This window comes from Sorex fumeus, unplaced genomic scaffold (assembly GCF_029834395.1).
Source record: "Sorex fumeus unplaced genomic scaffold, SorFum_2.1 ptg000265l, whole genome shotgun sequence".
NCBI classification, from domain to species: Eukaryota; Metazoa; Chordata; class Mammalia; order Eulipotyphla; family Soricidae; genus Sorex; species Sorex fumeus.
The window spans coordinates 7739745-7759702 of NW_026606322.1; the positions used below are offsets into that span (position 1 = coordinate 7739745).

Sequence of the window (19958 nt, forward strand, 5' to 3'; positions counted from 1 at the left end):
AGAGCAAAAACAATGAATTATCAAAAAAGAGAAAAAGGGGTCGGAGTGATAGTGCAGCAGGTATGCCTTGAATGTGGCTGACCTGGGTTCGATTCCCAGCATCCCATATGGTCCCTTGAGCACCACTAGGAGTAAATCCTGAGTGCATGAATCAGGAGTAAACCCTGTGCATCGCCAGGTATGACCCAAAAAGCAAAAAAAAAAAAAAAAAAAAAGAGGGAAAGGGGAACAGTTTTAAAAATTAGCAAACTAGTCAAAAAATATTTTAAAAAATGGTGAAATGGTGATTTGAGATACTGAGAACCCCATGTACATGTCTGAGCTTCTATTAAGTTATTTGGAGGATTTTTACAATTGTTTACATTAAAACAAATGAATTAATGGATAAATAGATAAATGGATGGACAGACAGATGGATAAATAAATATTCAAATAAATATCTCTTAGGCAAAATTCAACATCAGTGTGATCCAATAATAAGCATTAGAAGAATTTTAAAGTTTGGCTTTTAAAATAAGGAATTAGATAATTTGGTAAACATACTTCCTTGCACAGGAGTATATTTCTGGTAACTACTCATAATTACTTCACATTCCTACCTTTTATCCACAGGTGTCTTCTTCCTTATGCATCCTCACCCTTGCACAACCACTAGATGCACAGAAATATTGCCTCTTGCGCATCAATAACAGTCAATGGATGCCTAGGAATGCCTCCTTCATTACAAATCTAATTGCGAGTGATTAAGTTTTATCCCTCTGCTTTCCCAGACGAACGAAACTTGAAAGTATTGACGTCTTCAAGTTGTCTTTCTTTTCTGAACAAGTAAACTAAGAGCATACAATAGTTACAATGGTTACACTTCGAACTTTCAATCCATATTTTTCTATTTTTTATAGAAATAGCTTTACCATCAAACTCTAATTATAGGTAATTAGACTGCTATAGTTATATATGTAACTGATTTCCTTGTGTAATTGAGTATTCTGATAAAAAAAAGTACCATAAAATTGTTATTTTCATAACTGAGATTCTATAGTTGGAGGTTGGGAGAAAAATAAGGGCTCTTGCTTAGAACTCTGATGTGCAGGTTTGAGATTTCTGTCGTTGAATCGTGTTCTCAGAAAGAAGGACTTCAAGAGGAAACGGGAAGAAACAGAACAAAGTACAAAACAGTACAGGAAGTAAACCTTCAGACTCCTAAGCAACAGGCCAGTCAGAATTCATGACAAGTAGATACCACCCAATCAGTATTTATTTCATATAATCACTAAGCAGCTGATGTCAAAATATGAACAGAAAGCAGCATTCAAGTACAAATGCATCATAAAATGCATTGTAGTGAATTTCCACAAAGTTGTTAACAGTCCTAGAAAATAAACTTTGCTTATTTAGAAATGATACTTTTTTTTAAAGATGGTAGTCATGCAGTTTTATTGTTTCTCATTATCACAAATAGGTGTGACTTATCATCCTGTATATTCTGCTTTCTGTAAGGCAGAAAACTTAGATCTTATTCATCAGCCTGCTGTACAGTTCCTTTTTCAGAAACACAGATAACCATCCAAAAACTTTTGGATATCCTTGTTTTTGACTGTTGTGGCTTGCTGAATCAAAGCAGCTGAGTTTGATACAAGTTCAATGTCATTTCCTTCAAGAATCAACTCATTTTTCTGGGCGTGAGAGACAGAACAAGCAACACCTGACCTCATAGGAATCCTGCGGATATATTTTTCACCGAGGAAATTTCGGATTTCAACAAGTGACCCATTCTCCTGAATAACTACGTTAATAGGGAAATGGGCATACACAGACCTAGTAGCGGAAGTCCAGCGTGACCCCCTTGATCATATTCTGCACTTGACTGCAGATGATGCAGACCGTAGTCAGTTTCTTTCGGTTCCCCCACCTCCGCAGGCTGCCTCGGGGCCCTTCACTATGACCCTGCGTCCCTTGAGGGAGAAGTCCACATTCTCGGAAATATCCACAGTCTATTTGCAGAGGATGGTCTTCATCCTTGCAGTAGATGCGGCAAAGAGAGAAATGATACATTTTTTAATATTGATCCGGTAAAAAAAAATAGACGCTCTTACAAACAAAAAAATAATATGTAAAGGCATAATTCCTGTTGCTTTCTAGTTATTGCAAAAGGCTCAATTTTTTTTTCGTTTTTTCCTCATTTTTAATTGCTTTTTTTCTTTATATATTACCAGAATGGAATAGATATTTTTACATGGATCATTTGTCATCCTTTTCTTTTTTTTTTTTTTTTGTATTTTTAGTGAAACACCGTGAGGTACAGTTGTAGATTTACAATTTTTTGTGCTTGGGTTTCAATTATACAATGATCAAACACCCATCCCTCCACCAGTGCCCATTTTCCACCACCATGGATAATATCCCTCCCACCACCATCCCTCCCATCTCACCCTGCCTCTGTGGCAGGGCGCAAAAGGCTCAATTTAATGCATTATTAATGGTCCATCTGAAAAAAATTATTTTAAACCAATAGTGGCTACAAATTTCCCAATATCTTTCTAAGAGTTCATCTTTGGAAAGCAGAATCTTTTAGTACTATCCTAGTATTCGTAAATTTACATTACAGAGTTCTCTTCCTTTTTTCTGTTTTGTTTTGGTTTTATTTTTAAGGTTTGAAGCCTTGTGCTAGGAAGCAGCATTCATCACCTGGGAGGAATACCAAACTACTATTGAATTGCAGATGATAGAATTTAAATGGGGAGGGAATTTGGACTTTGGACACAGGCATTGTGACCCAGGGTTGAAAACAGCTCTCAGAGGTACTTCCCAAAGCTCTGATTATCACTAGCGAAATAACAATTCACCTCTCTGTTTTCTTTTACTGAAACTGACACTATAAGTAACTGAAATGTAGTGAGCTTTCAAAGAAAGGAAAATGACCTTTAAATTTTCTGAAACATAAAGGCCACTTCATGCAACAGAGAACAGCAAGAGATACGTGCCCTTAGGAGGTGAGTGAGATGATTCAGATTAGGGATAAAAGGGAAGCACAGCGAGACTATGGGGCCTGTCCTTTCTGAAGTCACAAGGACCAAGGTCTCCTTTCGATTGGGAACAGAGGTAGGTTAACCTCAAAAGACATGCTACAGATAGTATAGTAACTAAAAGGTCTCGATAATTTTTCGATATATCAAGCGTTCTAAAATGGTTCAGTCAACTTGTTGTATCCTAGTATTTTCCATTTTCTTTTTTATAAGAGAAATGCTAAAGGGAATATAAATAAAAATTAATTGGAAAATGTTTTCCATTATGTTTTTATGAAAGAAAGATTAAATGGAATATATGTAACAATTAATAGGAAAATATTCCTTACTCTTTACAGTCTCAAAGTAAAATTTAGATTTTTTTTTTCTACTCTAAGAGGCAAATTCCAAGCTCAGGATCAGTAGGGCTTAGTTTTATTTTTTAAAAACTCAAAAATGCTTTAGAAAAATTGCAAAATACTATCTGTCTACAAATTCAGAGAACTGTAAAAATTTTCCAAACTACAGAAATATTTTGAAAACTAAATTTAATAAAGGAATAACATCAGTCTACTTTTTAGTATTATTATGAAATACCAAATGACTAATTTTTTTTTGCTTTTTTGGGGTCACACTCGGCGATGCACAGGGGTTACTCCTGGCTCTACACTCAGGAATTACCCCTAGGGGTGCTCGGGGGACCATATGGGATGCTGGGAATAGAACCCGGGTCAGCCGCATGCAAGGCAAACACCCTACCTGCTGAGTTATTGCTCAGGCATCCAAGTGACTAATTTATTGTTTAAATGGTGTGATTATTTGTCTAGTGGGAAATAAGTTGATAAAGGATTAAGTATCTGTAAATATATAACACCTTTTTTAAAAATGTCTATCAAAGTCTCTTTCATTCTAGGATAAATTCTTGGGAGTCCCTGGTAAGGGAAAGTTAAGGGAAACTTAAGTCCCTGTTAAGGGCTGGAGCGATAGCACAGTGGGTAGGGCGTTCGCCTTACAAGCGGACAACATGGCTGACCCGAGTTCGATTCCTCTGCCCCTCTCGGAGAGCCCGGCAAGCTACCGAGAGTATTCGATATGCCAGACACAGTAACAACAAAGTCTCCAATGGAGACGTTGCTGGGCCCGCTCGAGCAAATCGACGATCAACGGGAGGGCCTTTACTTTATATGACCAATTTAGTCTCAGGGCAATGAATGACAAGTACTAAATCTCACTTGAAGTAGAAGTAAAAGTTTTGGACCCCAATAGTATGTAAATTTAACTTCACAGTATGTTTAAGAAATTAGTGAAATAAATATAATGATGAAAAAATCTCTTTAGGCCAAAAAGTTTTAATACTAACTGAAGTTATTTCAAATCACTCCAAAAGACTACCTGCATTTAGAATTATTTAGTAATCATTTATTAAGCACCTTTTGTTTGCAGAGATTAGCATTTGCCCTAATGTAAAATGCTTAATGATTAGAAGGAATAATCTCTGTTATTTCCTTATTTAGAAGAGAGATATGTGTAGTGATCAAAATTATTATTCATGGAATCACAGTACTCAAAGAAACCTCATTGTTGATTCTATTCTTGGAAATTTTAGGGAATAGAGAATTGATAATCTTCTTTGGAATCTCACTCCAAGGTTAAATCAAAAAATTATGTCCCAATCTTCTAATCAGGATAATAACCACTATCTAATTTCTGTTTATATTCCTGATGCCAAGGGTGATTCTACAGAGAATCATAGAACCATCAAAGTCATACTTTCTATTAACAGCCAAATTCTTTCTTCTACTAGGAAATGGCTGTATCTTACTTTAATTCTGTAAAGTGTTCTGGAATAAATATAACAAGACTTTCTCATTCTTTTCATAATTATAAGTCACACAATATTTTAGACTTCTGATTTTCTTCTGCCTGATCATCAGAATTTTTTTTAGTTTTCTCTCTCTCTTTGCAAACTACCCCCCCCCCACTAAGCATCATACAAAATAAACATTATTCTAGGATTTATATAGGAATTCTCAGAAAACCAACTGCCCTAATCTTTCCTTTCGTCCATCTTCATCTATGTGTATGTGCTTTTTTCCTACCTTTTTTTTTTTTTTGGTTTTGGGTCACACCCAGAGATGCTCAGGGGTTACTCCTGACTCTGCACTCAGGAATTACTCCTGGTGATGCTTGGGGGACCATATAGGATGCTGGGGATCAAACCCAGGTTGGCTGAATGCAAGCAAACGCTGCTGTACTATTTATTTCTCTGGCCCCACTTTTTTCTACTTTTTAAATATTTATTTAACTTTCATGTATTGATATTCTTTTACCTTTTCTGATTTCTCTATTCTCTATTCTAATTTTTCTATGCTCAGTCCTCTGCAAAATTCTATCTTACTGACATTTATTTGTTTCACACTGTCTTTTTCCACCAAAAAATGGATTTCTTTTACTTTTGGTGCAACATATCTAAAACTACAGGGTTTTATCCCCTTGCATTGTAGCATCTTTTGCTTTCAATTAAATTTGGCTGCCACCAGTTTCTTCTTAATTGCAAAATCACATGTTGTTGGCAGCATCTTAATCCTTCATGTTCCCTGATAGCAATTTTTCAACCACTTACTGCTTTAAACCCAAGTCTCTAACAGGAAAGCTGGTAAGGAGATAACCTATCTCAAATATTTTTTACTTTTTTCTTCACATTTGCTTTTATCTGACCAATTCTCTTATTTTTCTACCTCACCTTTTAATTTTCTCACCTGTATATTGAAATGAGACTTGTTTTCTGTTACTCTGAATCTGATCTTCAAAAGATAGAGTTTACTTAGTAGGGATACTATTAATAAAACCCTGTATCTGAGCTGATTTTCTCCTATAATTTGCCACTATCTCTTTTTAATTATTATTAGTGAAACACCATGAGGTACAGTTGTAGACTTACAAACTTTCATGCTTGGGTTTCAGTTTTACAGTGATCGAGTACCCATCCCTCCACCAGTGCCCATTCTCCACCACCAATGATCCCAGTAGCCCTCCCCCACCCCCAGCCGTCCCCCTCCCACCCCACCTCTGTGGCAGGGTATTCCCTTTTGCTCTCTCTTTCCTTTAGGGTGTTATAGTTTTCAATAGAGGTATTGAGTAGCCATCGTGTTTGGCCTATAGTCTACTTTCAGCACGCGTCGAACATCCTGAACGAGTTCTCCAAACAACATTTACTTGCTGTTCTCTTCTCTATCTGAGCTGCCTTTTCCCCCAGCATGTGCTGATGACTTCAAAGCCATGGAGCAGACCTCCTGTTACTTATCTCTACTATTCTTAGGTGTTCAGCTCCCACTCTGTTACTTTATATTCCCCAGATGAGTGCAGTATTTCTATGTCTGTCCCTCTCTTTCTGACTCATTTCACGAGGCAAGATACTTTCCATGTAGAACCACTTGTATGTAAATTTCATGACTTCATCTTTTCTAATAGCTGCATAGTATTCCATTGTGTAGATGTACCAAAGATTCTTTAACCAGTCATCTGTTCTCGGGAACTCGGGATTTTTCCAAATTTTGGCTGTTGTGAACAGTGCAGCGATGAACATAGAAGTGCAGATGTCATTTTGCCTATAATTTTTTGCCTCTCCGGGATATATTCCCAGGAGTGCTATTGCTGGGTCAAATGGGAGATCAATTTCTAACTTTTTGTGAATTGTCAATACTGCTTTCCCAAAGGACTGAAACAGTTGGCATTCCCACCAGCAGTGAAGGAGGGTCCCTTTCTCGTCACATCCGTGCCAGTTGCTTTTGTTCTTTTGGATGTAGGCCAGTCTCTGTGGTGTGAGATGATATCTTATTGATGTTTTGATCTGCATCTCCCTGATGATAAGTGATGTACAGCATTTTCTCATGTTCTTTTTATCCATTCAGATTTCTTCTTTGAGAAAGTTTCTGTTCATTTCATCGCCCCATTTTTTGATGGGGTTGGATATTTTCTTGTGGAGTTCAACCAGTGCTTTGTATATCCTTGATATCAACCTCTTATCGGATGGGTATTGGGCAAATATACTTTACTATAATCTAGACTGTCTTTGTATTTTGGTCACTGTTTCTTTTGAGGTGCAGAATCTTCTTAGTTTAAAATAGTCCCATTTTTCTATGTCTGTTTTCACTTGATTGGCTAGTGGCGTGTCATCTTTGAAGATACCATTATCTTCAATGTCATGGAGGGTTTTGCCAACCTTCTCTTCAATGTACCTAATGGATTCAGGACTGATGTTGAGGTCTTTAATTCATTTTGATCTTACTTTTGTACATGGTGTTAGGTAGAGATCCGAGCCCAGTTTTTTTGAATGTAGCTGTCCAGTTTTGCCAGCAGAATTTGTTAAAGAGGCTTTCCTTGATCCACTTCACATTTCTTGCTCCCTTATCAAAGATTAGCTGATCATATATTTTGTGTGTTTCAGAATACTCAACCCTGTTCCATTGGTCTGTGGCTCTGCCTTTGTTCCACTACCATGCTGTTTTATTATTACTGCTTTGTAGTAGAGTTTGAGGTTGGGAAGGTTGATTCCTCCCATTTTCTTTTTCCCAAGAATTGCTTTAGCTATTCGTGGGGGCTTATTGTTCCATATGAATTTCAAAAGTGTTTGCTCCATTTCTTTGAAGAATGTCATGGGTATTGTTATAGGGATCACAGAGAATTTGTACAATGCTTTGGGAAGTATTGCCATTTTGACAATGTTAATTCTCCTGATCCATGAGCAAGGGATATCTTTCCATTTCCTCATGTCCTCTTTTATTTCCTGAAGTAGCGTTTTGTAGTTTTCTTTGTACAGGTCTTTTACATCCTTAGTTAAGCTGATTGCTAGGTACTTGATGTTCTGGGGCACAATTGTGAACACATTTTTTTTTCATGTCACTTTCTTTTCTCTCATTATTTGCATACAGGAAAGCCGCGAACTTTTGGGTATTGATTTTGTAGCCTGTAACTTTACTATACAAGTCTATTGTTTCTAGGAGTTTCTTGGTAGGGGCTTTAGGGTAATCTAAGTATAATATCATATCATCTGCAAAGTGAGAGCTTGGTTTCTTCCTTTCTTATCTGAATGTCCTTAATATCTTTTTCTTGCCTAACCACTATTGCAATTACTTCCAGTAGTATATTGAACAGCAGTAGAGAGAGTGGGCATCCTTGTCTCATCCCAGATCTTAGAGGCAAGGCTCTTAGTTTTTCCCCATTGCGGATGATGCTTGCCATAGGCTTGTGGTAGATGGCTTTAACTATATTGAGAAAAGTTCCTTCTATGCCCATTTTGGTGAGGGTTTTCCTCATAAACAGGTGCTGGATCTTGTCAAATGCTTTCTCTGCATCTATTGATATGATCATATGGTTCTTATCTTTTCTTTTGTTGATATGATGGATTATGTTAATTGATTTCCAAATGTTAAACCAGCCTTGCATCCCCGGGATGAATCCCACTTGGTCATGGTGTATGATCTTTTTGATGAGTTATTGAATTCCATTTGCTAGTATTTTGTTGAGAATCTTCGTATCCATGTTCATCAGGGACATTGGCCTGTAGTTTTCTTTTCTTGTGGTGTCTTTGTTTCCTTTTGGTATTAGAGACATATGGGCTTCATAGAAACTGTTTGGGAGAGTTTCTGCTTCTTCAATTTCGTGGAAAAGCTTGAGAAGAATTGGCAATAGGTCCTCTTTAAATGTTTGGAAAAATTTGCTAGTGAATCCATCTGGACCCGGGCTTTTGTTTTGGGGAAGACTTTTGATTACAGTTTCAGTTTCCTTGATATTAATTGGGCTTTTCAAGTATTCTAGATCTTTTTGATTCAGCCTTGGGTGATTACAGGAATCTAGGAATTTATCCACTTCTTCTAGGTTCTCTTGTTTCGTGGCATACAGACTTTCAAACTAGTCTCTGATGATCTTTTGAATTTCTTTGGTTTCTGTTTGATATCCCCCTTCTCACTTCTGATTCGGTTTGTTAGGGTTCTCTCTCTCTCTCTCTCTCTTTCTTTGTGAGTCTTGCAAGTGGTTTATCTATCTTGTTTATTTTCTCAAAGAACCAGCTCTTGGTTTCATTGATCTTTTGGATTGTCTTTTGGGTTTCCATGTTGTTGATTTCTACTCTAAATTTTATTATCTCTTTCCTTCTGCCTGGTTTGGGCTCCTTTTGTTGGTCCTTTTCTAAGATCTTGAGCTGTGAAGTCAAGTTGTTTATGTGGGCCCTTTCCTCCTTCTCAAGAAATGCTTACAGAGTTTTAAATTTTTCCCTTTACATGGATTTTGCTGCGTCCCATAGGTTCTGGTAGCTTGTGTCTTCATTCTCATTTGTTTCCAGTTATCTTTTGATTTCTTCCTTGATTTCTTTCCTGACCCACACGTTGTTCAACATTGAGTTGTTTAATTTCCAGGTGTTTGATTTGGTTTTCTGCATCTGTACATGATTAACTTCTATCTTCAGATCATCGTGGTCTGACTTCTCAGACATATCATTGTACTTGATACAATGTCTATCTTCCTGATTCTGTTGTGGTATGCTTTGTGGCCAAGCGCACAGTCTATTCTGGAAAATGTTCCATGTGCATTGGAAAATAATATGTGTTCTTTTTGGGGAGGGATATAAAGTCCTGAATAGATCTATTCGCCCTCTATCTTCCATTTCTTCCTTCAGAGTCATTATTTCCTTGCTGAGTTTTAATATACTTGATCTCTCCAGGAGTGATAATGCGGTGTTGAAGTCTCCAGCTACTATTGTGTTGCTCGCAATGTCCTTCTTAAGGTCTGTTAGCAGTTCTTGTAGGTATTTGGCGGGTCCTCATTGGGTTCGTATACATTTAGAAGTGGGATTTCTTCCTACTTTACATATCCCTTGATTAATAAAAAATGGTCTTCACTGTCCCTTCTAATCTTTTTCAACCTGAAATCTATGTTGTCCTATATTAGTAAGGCCACTCCAGCTTTTTTGAGGAGGTTGCATCCAGGGTTGTTTTCCATCCTTTGACTTTGAGTCTGTGTTTGTTCTGATTGTTCAGATGTGTTTCTTGTAGGCAGCAGAATGTTGGGTTCTCTCTCTGAATCTATCTGGCCACTCTGTGTCTCTTAATTGGTGAATTTAGCCCATGGACATTGAGAAAGATTATTGTTAAGGGGTTTTGTGTCATCTTTCTGTAAGGGTTTGTTGTGCTTGTAGGGGTTTGTCTTGTCTTACAGGAGCCCCTTTAGCCCTTCTTTTAGGTTTGGTTTTGAGTCTATGAAGTTCCTGAGCTGTTGTTTATCCAGAAAATAGTGTACTGTTCCTTCAAGTTTGGGTGATAGCTTAGCTGGATAAAGTATTCTTGGTGAAGCATTCATTTCAATGAATATTTTCACTATATCCCACCATTGCCTTCAGGCTTGGAGAATTTCCTCTGCTAGGTCCTCTGTGAATCTAAGGGGTGCTCCTTTGTATGTGATTTCCTTCTTTGATCTTTCTGCTTGTAGTATTGTGTCTCTATCCATGGCATCCATCATTCTAACTATGATATGTGTTGGAGTGTTTTTGTTAGGGTCTCTTTTAGCTGGCACCATTCGGGCTCCTTGAATCTGGATGCCTGCATTATCCATCTCTGGGAACTTTTCAGCAATGATTTCTTTAACTGTGGCTTTTTCATTGGGATTGTTTCCCTGACCTTCTGGTACTCCAATGATTCTAATGTAGTTCCTCTTGGAATCATCCCCCAAGACACTGATTCGCTCTAGAGCTATTTTGAGGTCTTCTGCTACTGTTTGGTGCTGCCTGTAGGCTTCGTACAGCTCATCTTCCAGCTCACTGATTCTGTCTTCAGCTGTAGCCATTCTACTATTGAGGGTACACACTGAGTTTTTTATTTCATCTACTGAATCCTTTATTCGTGACATTTCTGTGTGTAGCTTTCCAATTTATGCTCTCATTTCTTCCTGTATTTTCTCGATTGTTTCTTTCATGTCCTTCTTTAATTTATTGGATATCTGTGTCACTGTTTCTTTGAGTTCATTGAAGATCTTCATTACATCATATCTCAATTCTTTCTCAGAGAGCTCCTTTATATGAGTAACACCTATTGAGGCTTCTGGACTCTTTTCATTGTCCTCTCCTCGTGGTAGGGATTTTCGTTGTTTCTTCATGTTTTTGTGGTGGTATGGATACTAAGATGTTACATGAGATTGCTGGGTATGAGTAATTTACCTGTGAGTGGACCACACCCACTTTTAAGAGGCCACGCCCACTTCTGCAGAGGTCACAATCCCTATGGGTCTGTGGTGTTTGTGTGTGTGTTGGGGGGGGGGAGTTGTACAGACCTGGGAGAAAGAGAAAACCCGGTGCAGCGTTGGGGACAAACAGGAAGGGGCTCAGGGATGGTGGGCAGCCCAGGTTCCCAGGGTTCACCTGGGGTGTGTGCACGGGGGAGGCAGAGTCTTAGGTTCAAATATTTACTGACCTGGGAGAGGGAGAAAATCCAGCGCAGTATTGGGGACGAACAGGAAGGAATTTGCCACTATCTTAAAGGAAATAAAATTCTTACTTTTAGTTTACTATAGATTTTTTTCCTTTGCTCAGCAGTACTCAGGACTCACTCCAAACTGTGCTCAGGGGATCAAATGTGGTATCAGGAATTGAACCCTGAGTCAGCTGAGAGAAAGGCAAGTGCTCTACCCACTGTACTATCTCTTCAGTCTGTGCTGTGAATCATTTTTGATACTGTGGGAATATTAGTGGGTTAGAATCTTAGATTTTTTATGATCTAGCCTTATTATCTTTCAATTTCCTGATTACTCTGATTACTAAAGAAGAATTCATAAGTCTCCTTATTGTGGTAAAGTTACTGAGAAATTGGTCTAGCTCCTCTGTGGAACTAGGAGTGTAAAATTAGAATGCAAAACTCCATACGTTCATGGTGTCATTATTTTTATTATTATTTAACATGGGCTGGAGCTATAGCTCATCAGGTAGGGCATTTGCCTTGCACACGGCTGACCAGGGCGACCCGGGTTCGATTCTTCTGTTCCTCTCGGAGAGCCTGGCAAGCTACCAAGAGTATCCCGCCTGCATGGCAAAGCCTGGCAAGTGACCCGTGACATATTTGATATTCCAAACACAGTGACAACAAGTCTCACAATGAAGACATTACTGGGCCCACTTGAGAAAAATCAATGAACAACGGGAGGACAGTGACAGTGACATATTATTATTTAACAGTTTGACCAGTGTAGTTTTGGGCCCTCTGGTGTTCAATCCTTACTAGGTTCTTCTGTTCCTGTGCACGTCGTGCTTGGTGTAAACTGGTATCTCACTGGTTCTGCCTCCTGATGACTTGTTGCTCTGTGGGTCTCACTGATGTTTTGTGATCTGTCACTTTGTTGGTCCTTGCCCCTTTGACTTTCCTGAATTCCGTCAACCATGTGCTGCTTTTCCTGCCATTCACTCGATACTGCAGCCCCTTCTGGAGTCAGCATGTAGGGTCCAAAACAGAGCTTATTATCCATCTGAATCAGAGAAAGTGTGAAAGAGAAAATTAACAGCCACATATTCCTCTTTATTTTTTGAACCTCCCATGTGGTGCTCAGGAGGTCCAGGGTCGCCACCTGTGGTTTTACGACAATCAAGTCAGCAGTTCAATTCAAATACCCAAAGGTAAGAAGCTGCTTTGGCCCCTGTGTGACAAGGATATTCAGGTTATCCCAGCCATGTTCAGGGTCCTTTAGGGCTGCATCCAGAGATGCTCAAGCAACCAGGTGGTGCCAGAATTGACCTGAAGTAGGTTTGATCCTAACTGCTATACTATTTCCCATCTCCCTAGGTTTCCCCTTTTAAGCATTCTTATGCCCTCGCCTTAGCTGTTTCCATTTCTGTTTGCCTGGCTACCTTTATATTGGTGAGATTTACAATGACCAACTGTAACTAGATTAGCTGATGCCTCTCCATAACGAACTTCACCTTCACCATAAGAGTAGTAAGATGACATATTGCACATAAGAGCATCTTGTAATTATTAAGGCCTATTCCAATGCATTTACAAGCAGTTCTTACTGAGATCCAATTTTAAATAAATCCATGTTACCAAAGCTGTCCTTTACCCTTCAGAAAAGGCTTTTTTTTGCCACTGAAGAGAATTAAATTCCTTGCCTTAGAAGATAAAAATGTGCTCCTTCAAATTCCAAGAATTGAGTTCTTTGGGATTTTTACCATCCATTTCTACTCAAAATAATAACTATTTAATCTGTCATAATATCTGTCACTTTTTTTAAATACTGAAGAATAAATTAACTCATTAGCTTACTCAATAAGAAAAAATAATTTCTATTTTAATTTGGTGTTCTTTCCTGGAGCTACTGCAATTTTCCCCATTAGACTATTCTTAGAGGAAGGAAGGAAGGAAGGAAGGAAGGAAGGAAGGAAGGAAGGAAGGAAGGACTTATGTTCAATTCTGTTCTATATGTTTAGTATATTTTAACTTATATGTTTGTCATATTTTAACGCATAGTTTTAAAATAGTTTAGTTTGAATAGCAAATGAAGATACTTGAGACTCATTCAATAAGAAGGAATTAATATAGATATAAATCCAGCTGCTCGGAGGAAGTCAAGGTCAGATGATAGCACAGCGGGTAGGGCGTTTGCCTTGCATGCAGCCAACATGACCGACGTGAGTTCGATTCCTCCACCCCTCTCGGAGAGCCCGGCAAGCTACCGAGAGTATCTCGCCTGCATGGCAGAGCGTGGCAAGCTACCCGTGATGTATTCAATATGCCGAACACAGTAATAACAAAGTCTCATGATGGAGACGTTACTGGGCCCACTCGAGCAAATCGATGAACAACAGGAGGACAGTGACAGTGACAGTGACAGTGATAAATCTAGCTAGTGGAGTGTGTCAAGGAACTTGAGCAAAGGGATTGAACAGGAAGTTGTCGGGTGCAGGAGCAATAGGATAGCAGGTAAAGTGCTTGCCTTTCGAGCAACCTGACCCAGGTTCATTCCTCAGCATCCCATATGATTCCCCAAGGAGTAATTCCTGAGTGCAGACTCAGGAAGAAGTAAGCCCTGAGCACAGCTGAATGTGGCCCAAAAGTAAGAGGGGGTGGTGGTGAAGGGGGGTGGGGGGTGGAGAAGGAGAGAGAGAAAGAGTAGGAGGGGGCATGGGAGGTGGAGAAAAAGGAATTGAATTTTATAGATATAAACCAAGGGCTACAAAGTATTTGTGTTAGGAGGAAACTATATTAAAGTTCAAGAGGTGGGCTAACTATGTTTTAGAAAAGTAAGGTCCGAGATAGTATGGTCTGGAAAGCAGTCAGAGATTCATGAGACACAATACTTTTTTCTTGGTGTTTAAATTAGGCCTATACGATTCCTTCCAAGTCAGAACACACTTCAAACTGATGATAACAGAAAACTCATTCATTTCTGAAGCAACTTAAATTAGTTTTTATTTTTAACAGCACTATGAGATATTTCTATATTGAGCATAAATCTATCTTCTTTTTAGCTACTAATCTCGATGTGCTTGTCTGGACATAGTTTTTGTGAGTTAAATTAGCTTTCTTCTTGATTGTTTTGTATATATTTAAAGATAACTCAGGGGGGCTGGAATGATACTAGAGCTGATGCAGAGCTTACCTTGCACATGGTCAACCCAGGCTCTCCAAGCCCCTCCGGGATAATCCCTGAGTACAGAGTCAGGAGTAAGCCCTGAGCACTTTTGGTGTGGTTCAAAACAAAACCAAAGAACAAAAAAAGAAAGAAAAAGGATATCTCAGGCCCTATATCATATCTGTTTAATAAAATCTCACATAACAAAATATTTCATACAATGTAAAAACATCAGTTCACCCCATATTCTCATATAATATTAAGCATAATACGAAATCAACATTAGATCCCTTTACTTTATTCAACTGTAGCATTGTAGCACTGTCCTCTTGTTGTTCATCGATTTGAGCGGGCCCAGTAACATCTTCATTTTGAGACTTTTTGTTACTGTGTTTGGCATATTGAATACATCACGGGTAGCTTGCCAGGCTTTGCTGTGCGGGCGAGATACTTTCGGGTAGCTTGCCGGGCTCTCCAAGAGGGGCAGAGGAATAGAACCCGGCTCGGCCGGGCTGGTTGAGCGCAAGGCAAATGCCCTACCGCTGTGCTATCACTCCAGCCTCACACATTATTCACATTATATTCTATTATAAATATTTTGTAAGTTTTCTATATCTATCTCATAGAGTAGTACACAATACTGAATGAAAGTCACTATAAATTCCGATGAAATAATGCTATTCATAACTTAGAGATTTTTTCTAAATATCTTTGAAAAATATTTTGAGTGAGTAGAAATCCCTACCGTGATGATACCATTTTTTGTTGTTTTCCTCAGCACTTTGGATAGAGTTGAGTTTTGTCATGTATGTATTCTAAGGTTGCCAATAAAATTAGTTGACTTGGTCTTGCAGCTGCTAAATGAGTTTCTTTCTTCCACTGTTCTCCTCGGCATCTTCTTTTATTATGTTCTTTTGTCCTTAAGAGTTTTGAATCCAAATAAAGGAGTTTTTATTCCACTGACAAAGGGAGGTATTTTATGGTGAATATGTATTGAAAATCTAATAAAATTTGCATTTAATGAAGTAGTGAAAAGCCAGCAATTTTATTTAGAAATGTTTCTTAAGTAGAATAAATCACAAGTAGAACAAATTGAAATGTAAAACATGAATCTGATTTGTATAAAACTGCAATTGCCCCCTAGAACGATGGCAAAGGAAATGGGAAAGAGTGCTAAATACAGTGAAAGTTGCTACAGAATTTCGTAATGATTCTCCTGAAAGAGGGGAGAAAAATCAAAGTTCTTTGTAAATTTCAACATGTAGTGGATGGGTGTAGCATTTAAAGCTTCTCGAAAAAACAGAAGTAGGGAATGAGATTTATATAAAAATTAATCCATACCACAATGACGCAGAGAGGTTCCATATTGTTTTTAGCAATTCCAAGAGTTAAGAGAACTACTAATATAGTTTCAGCCTGATATATGAAGCTTGAGAACCAAGAGGACAGATGAAGTAAATTTCAGTGTGAGAAAAGAAGGCAGAAATCTCTGTCAAAGAGGCCATGCTCATGTCTTTCCCTATGATTTTGATCTATTTAGAGCTTCAGATAATTAGATGAAATCAACAAACCTTAAGGAAAATATTTGGACCACCAATACTAAAGTTAACCTTATAACTATAAGTTACATTTTAGTTAACTATTATAAAGTTAACCCAAAATATTTACACAAACATATAAGGGTTTTAAGTAATGTTTAAACAAAAGCCATCACCTTGTGGGTTTATAAAATTTACACATAATATTAATTGTCACAGTGAAAAGGGGAAATGATAAGCAGAAGTTGCTTTTGAGAAAGGGTTGATTTTGATATGTTGACTTTGAATTTCAGATGGACAAACTGGCTAGAAATGGTAGACTTCCGGTTACTCTTCAAGCCCATTTTCTCCCTTGGATATATATCTTGCTTGTTTTTCTCTGTCTCTTTGTTCCCTTGCTTGCTCTTTCAGACTCAACAGTCTCTCTTGAACACATATTCCTTTCCTTCTCCCCCTCTCACATATTTCTAAATAAATTTCCTTCAATAAAAAGATCTTGTTTTAGAAAAATATAGGTTTTAGAAAATCAATAAGAACTAAAATTATATGTCTTTTTTATTTACACAGGAGATGTTAATAAAGAAACTCCAAGGATATCAATGAGAAATGTTCTATCATGATGACTGAAAAAAAGTCATTGATTTATTTGGTGGTTTAGAAATCTTGTTGGTGAGAGAGTGAGACCAGAGGCACAGAAGTATAGAAGCTATGTTTATTTTTTAATGCTAATCTCTGTCCTTTTCGCAGTTTTTACTTTCTAAATGAAAATATTTTTAAGCTTTGAAAACTAATCTCTGCTTTAATCATCATTGTCAATCAGATCATACCAAAACGTGTATAACAATCTCTTCCATTAGTTCCAGACTTATGTTTACAATAGGCTGTCCAAAAGCTCATACAGATGTCTATATCATTTGTATCTCAAACATAAGACATTCTACACAACATACATAAAGAAGAGTTTGTTAGTAACTCCAAGGAGTCTATGTTGCATAAATACCCTTAGGGGCAGAGAGATAGTACAGGAATTAAGACACTTACTTTTCATGTGGCTGACTCCCAGTTTGAATCCCTGGCACCACAGGTGAAATGTTGAAAACGACGAGGGTTCACTTCTAAGTACAGAGCTAGGAATAGTTCCTGAGCACTGCAAGTGTGGCCCACACTCCCTTCTGTAATAAAAAGCAAACAAACCAAACGAGCATCTATTTGTTCCTGTGTCTTTGTTGTTGTTGTTGTTGTTGTCGCTTTTTGAGTTACACCCAGCGATGTTCAGGGGTTAAGTCCTGGCTCCGCCCTCAGGAATTACTCCTGGTAGTGCTTGGGGGACCGTATGGGATGCCAGGGATTGAACCCAGGTCGGCGGCATGCAAGAAAACGCCCTACCTGCTGTGCTATTGCTCTGGCCAGTGTTCCTGTGTCTTGCCCCTTTCTTGTTCCATTTAAAGGTTCAAATTCTATCAATTTTGGCTTACAAAACATCCTTCCAATCCGTACCTCCTGTATAAGAACTATCATCAACACATCATTCTAATTCAGAACCTTGTCACTGAATTATGGTGTTAATCTCCTAGCCAGACTTCCCGCATCGGTATTTTCACCTCTAATCTGCCTTTATAGATTGCTGCTAAATTAATCTTTCCTAATATACAATTTAAGTCATGTCATCCTACTCCAAAAGGTTTAATAACTTTTTATTATCCCTTAAATAAAATCAAAACTTACTAAATCAAAATAATATTTAAAACCATCTACCATCTGGGGCTGGAGTGATAGCACAGCGGGTAGGGCATTTGCTTTGCATGCAGGCAACATGGTTGACCGGAGTTCGATTCCTCCATCCCTCTCGGAGAGCTCGGCAAGCTACCGAGAGTATCTCGCCCACGCGGCAAAGCCTGGCTAGCTACCCGTGAGGTATTCTGTCCGCCAAACACAGTAACAAGAAGTCTCACGATGGAGACGTTACTGGGCCCACTCGAGAAAATCAATGAACAATGGGAGGACAATGACAGTGATCTACCATCTGGTGATATTCCGTATTTCCAAACCATCTTTTATTTCGACCTTTTAGAGAACCAGTGCCACATTCAAATTACATAAATTTTTCCTCTTGATCTCAGTTCTCTTGTTCATCTACTCTCCCTGCCAGTAATGTTGCCTTTTCAAATCATTCCTTAGAGTAAAACATTATTTGATTTCCCAGGTAAAGAGTAATATAGAATTCAAGATATTTCAGGTATTATATTAAGTATTATCCTGCTAGATTCTTTTTTTTTTCATGCAAAAGCAAGAGGTTTATTCGAGCATGCTCGGGCTCACAGCATGACCGCAAACCGTAGTGACTGAGAGCCCCGAGCCTCTTCAGAGCCTCTTCAAAGGGGGCTTTTTATAGGGCATCTTCCCGTGCATTTCAGAAAGCCCGCACACAAATCACCCAATACATTTGAATTATCACATTAGATGCTGCACGCAGGCAGCCAATCATTTTGCAACAAGCCATCAGCACCAGCCACTCTCTTCTGTACCTGTCACCAGGCCCTCCCAACGGGCAGTCAATTAGGCCTTTTCATTAGGCCTTCTCCGGCCTTGTGGCCTTATCTGGCGAATTCCAGATGCAAGGAGGAGATGGGGGTACTTGGTGTTGCTAGCCTTCCGCAGCTGCAGGATGGGATATGGGCTGGGACTTGCTTTGCTAGGGCCCAATTGTCATGGGGCTATCTTTCATTCCCCCTTTTCTTCTAGTAGGTCTTCTAATCCTAGAGACCTTCATTCTGTAATGCCTGGTATTGCTGTCTCATCACTAATAGCTTGACCTCTCCCAGTCGGTTTTGTATAAATGCAAGCAGGCGACTAAGAAGGCAAGGGCCGATTGTCACTATTAGGAGGAGCAGAACAAGAGGTCCTGCTAGGGCCGAGAGTAAAGTGGTCAGCCATGGGGACTTGTGGAACCATCCTTCGAACCAACCCTGCTGATCCAGCAAATGTTTCTCCCGGGCCTGTATTCTTTCTCTTAACTTGGCCATAGAGTCTCTGGCCATCCCAGTGTGGTCAGCATAGATACAACACTCCTCCCTTAGGGCCACACATAACCCACCTTCCTTCAGGAATAACAAGTCCAGTCCTCGCCTATTTTGGAGGACCAGTTCTGACAAGGATGTTATACTTCTGTCCAAGGCTGATATGGAGCCTTCAGTCGCCGTTAGGTCCTGATTAATAGCTGTGTGCAGTTGTTCCAGCTGTTTAGGAGCCTGGATTAGTGAGGCGGTTCCAGTACCTATCCCTGCGGCTGCTCCTAACCCCAACAACACTGCCAGGGTAAGGCTAACAGGCTCTCTCTTAAACCGGATTTAAGGGAGAATGGCAGAAGGTCCATCTTCTGGAGCTGCTTCATGCTGACAATGGGGTGCTGGCCCTGCCTACACAAGGAGTGAAATCTCATGCTACCTCAGCTTTTAGTGGCCCTCAGCAATGAATTGGTTGGGTTCTTGAAGTTATCTGAAAGAAAAGATCAGTTCGATTAGACTGAGGGATATTACTTTGAAATGGTTAGACCCTGGAGGAGTAGAAGTTCCTTTCTGACCCAGTAAGGACAGAGTTGTTTGCTGTCTTAAAAAACAAGAGTTAACACTACCCACAGGTTTGGCTGATAGAAAAATGACTTCCTGTGTCCAGATTTTTTACTGGACACAGAAACACCAAGCCATTCTATCCTGCTAGATTCTTATAATAATTATGAACTCTACTCTTGTTTAATTTTAAAATAAATAAGCATGTGTTAATATGTTTTTTAATTGTCCTAAATAAGATAAGA

At 38.9% G+C, this 19958-nt stretch overlaps 1 protein-coding gene and 1 pseudogene across 3 annotated transcripts in view; one reads left to right on the forward strand and one right to left on the reverse strand.

Annotated features, from left to right (window-relative positions):
- Positions 1–19958, forward strand: part of LSAMP (limbic system associated membrane protein) — a 1342850-nt gene that overhangs the window by 1144443 nt on the left and 178449 nt on the right. The window lies entirely within an intron of this gene.
- On the reverse strand, positions 1514–2015 carry LOC130018665 (60S ribosomal protein L9-like; annotated as a pseudogene).